A 3,738-nucleotide genomic window follows, 5' to 3' on the forward strand; every position below is an offset into this window, starting at 1 on the left:
TCTATATATATATATATATATATATATATATATATATAGGCCTATATATTACACATACACACACACACACATATATATATATATATATTTCGATCCTTCATACTGTCTACAATACATATTATATATATATTTTTTTAAATGTTCATTTTAAAACTGCATTCAAATGCTGTTATTAGCAGGTATTTTATTTCCAAGAAAATGATTAAACTGTCATAAAGTTTGCGTTGTCTACCAATACTATTTGCATAAGCTAAACATTGTTTACAATATAGGCCCTATTCGAAGCATCATTGAATCACCTCATTGCTAAAGACGCACTGCGAAAGGCAAAGAAAAATCCTTGCATCGAATTCAATACAACATAAATGTATTTCATCATCTTCCAGCCACAAAAAATGATAATGATCCCAAAAATCCACGAAATTCCAACAGCTGGTGCGAAGAGCAATATGCCGAGAGACACAATTCTGTATGAACAAAATACTGTAGAACACTTTCTTGACTTTCATAGAACGTGGTTACGAGCACTCCAGTAAACTTAAACTGTAGTCTAAACAATAATGGAGTGTCATTTTAACTTAGAACTAACCTATCAGAACATTTATTTACGTTTAGGTTATCGTTTTGTGGGACTTAACAACAATATCCAAGGATTAAGCTCAACGGAAATGCCCATTGAATGAGGAAGATATTATGTCATACCCAGTGGCGTAGAAAAATTACTCAGGGCCGGCGGAACGTTTTTTAAAGTGGGGGGGGGGGCCACTTATAAGATGAATGGGAATATGAATCATGCAGATCGGGAATCAAACCTAGGTGGTGGGGTCAACATTCCTCCCCCGGGAAAATTCAGATTTCTAGATGGCTGGAAATCATGACCTTTCTCGACTTTTGAGCTAGGTGTCTAATGACTTTGTTCTTCAAAATTCAAGGTTTTCCCCCTCTTGAAAACGGTTAGGTAAACTTTCTCATTACAGTAAATAGGCCTGTTATGTGTGTATACCTTAAGAAAATGAGTAGTTGCATACCGTATCGTATTCTTTTTTCAATGAATCGATAAGCTCCAAAGAAAAGGGGGGTCCATCCTAGTTGGCGGAAAATGAGCTTTTTCCCCGACTCCTGAGGTGTCTTAATTACTTTTAAGTTTTTCAAAATTCAAGGTTTTCCCCTCTTGAAAACGGTCAGGTAATTTGTTCCCATTGTTATAACAGTAAAGGCCTTATGTGTTTATACACACATAACATTTTGAAAAAAATGAGTAGTTGCATACGAATTTTCCATGAATCGATGAATCACAAAAAGAAAGTGGGGTCCGGGGGTCCTCCCCCGGGAAAATTTTGATTCCTAGAAGGCGGGAAATGAGCTTTCCCGACTTCTGGGGTGTCTTTTAATTACTTTTAAGTTCTCGATAAAGGTGTTAGCATTACACTTATAAATTTGTAATTGTTGTAATGATTATTAAATTCCGATCGGTTTTATCTTTTCCCAAAAAAAATCGATGAAGTATTTGCGAAGTTATTACAAAAAGAAGTTGAAAAATGACCAAATTTAGTGGTTTTATCGAATTTAGACACGAAATATTGTCGTAATGTTTTAATTACTTTTAAGTTCTTCAAAATTCAAGGTTTTTCCCTCTTTAAAACGGTCAGGTAATTTTTTACCATTTTTATTCAGTAAATAGGCCTTAAGTGTATACATACATAAAAATTTAAAAAAAATGAGTAGCTGCATCCGAATTTTCCATGAATCGATGAATCCAAAAAAGGAGGGGGGTCCGGAGGCGGGAAATGAGTTTTCCCGACTTCTGGGGTGTCTTTTAATTACTTTTAAGTTCTTCAAAATTCAAGGTCCTCTTGAAAACGGTCAGATAATTTTTTACCATTTTTATTCAGTAAATAGGCCTTAAGTGTATACATGCATAAACATTTAAAAAAAATGAGTAGTTGCATACGAATTTTCCATGAATCGATGAATCCCAAAAAGGAGGGGGTGGGGTTCTCCCCCGGGAAAATTTTGATTCCTAGAAGGCGAGAAATTAGTTTTCCCGACTTCCGAGGTGTCTTTTAATTACTTTCCCCTCTTGAAAACAGTCAGGTAAATTTTTCTCATTTTTTATTCTATATGTGTATTCATACATAAACAAATGAGTAGTTGCATGCGTATTCTATTTGCCATGAATCGGTAAATCCCAAAAAGAAAGGGTGGTCCAGGGGTTCTCCCCCTTGAAAATTTTGATTCCTAGATGGCGGGAAATGAGCTTTCCCGACATTTGAAGTGTGTTTTAATTACTTTTATGTTGTTCAAAATTCTAATTTTCTTAACGTAACAACAACAACAAAAAAAAAAAATAAAAAAAAATCAGCTCACGGGTCCTGGAAAGGTAGGTCTAGAATTCTTTTTCTTTTCCCCCTTTTTTTATTGTTGCCCAAGGGAGGGGTCAGGACCCATGAGCCCCCTCCCCCATATCCGCCAATGTGAATTGCGAGAAAATGTAACTCGGTCGGGTACTGGATAAACATTCTCTTTCCCATCCTTCTCCTCCTTCTTCCCTCCTTCTTTTCTTGCATTTCCGATCATACAAAAATCTCCAGACATTATTAGTTTCAAACACACGTGTGTGGCCTATATTATAAATAAGATAAGCCCTATGTCGTATTGTTTTCTATATGGGGAGTGGGGTGGGTATGGTAAATTACTAACCGGGAAAGTAAATACCCACTCTGACCCAAGACCCCTGTTACGCGCCTGGTGTTAGCGCCAATGTGTGCCCTTGTGCGGGCAGGGAATGTGCCCCCCTCTGAAGCTGGAAACCTTGTTTTTGCAAAATAAATTGATGCAATTTGCTATTATAGGCCTAATCAATAAATTCCTCATCAACGAATATAACCTTAAACATTCTTGGAATTTACATAACATTACTGATGTCGTACACACCCTTCAGTGTGAAATGTGGCTCTCTTTGCAAGCACATCTAAGGAAAGAAGAGCTTAGATTGGTACCAGATAAAATAATTTTGTTATCAACATTAATACATTTTATGCTAATTTTCATCTTTGTAAGCGCAAAAACAGTGAAAATTATTTCTGTGACAGTCTTTTGAAGTGTGTAAAGCTCCATTTTATCCCATACATAGTCAAAATATTTGGGGGATGATACAATAGACCATCCCCCCTTGTCAAATATTGGGGGGATATATCCCCCATCCCCCGGGATCTACGCCTATGTGTCATACACTTAATTGTAGCCTCGGAGGTTAATATAGGATACTACTACGTTACATAAGTTTTTCCTAATTCAAAAGATCATGTACCAAGGAGAAAAAAAACCACTTTGGATTAGCTCTTACAACGACTGACAGTGAACGAATGTAAAATAAGTGTTTCTGTTATATTACAGCTTTGATATTCTTTAGCTACAATGTATCATTATCTGTGACATATTGATGCGTGTTTCTAAAATTCTTAAAATATAATCTTTCCTTTCAGAATAACCATTTTCGAAAGGAATATTGTCTAAATGATCAAGGAGTTCAGTATTCTCAACAGCTATAGCATAAACTTTTCATAGAATCATTATAAAATTATTTTGTTTTGTAAATAGTATAGTGATAGACAGGGGAACCAAATTATTACACAAAATTAAATCTTTAAAGTTTGTGATATATTTTGGGCTATTGAAAGGGGTTGAGGCATTGAATTCAAATAAGTTTACCTATAAAACGTACGCATTACCTATACG

The sequence above is a fragment of the Anneissia japonica genome, unplaced genomic scaffold (assembly GCF_011630105.1).
Source record: "Anneissia japonica isolate Jap-2015-1 unplaced genomic scaffold, ASM1163010v1 scaffold142_len1259957_cov175, whole genome shotgun sequence".
NCBI classification, from domain to species: domain Eukaryota; kingdom Metazoa; phylum Echinodermata; class Crinoidea; order Comatulida; family Comatulidae; genus Anneissia; species Anneissia japonica.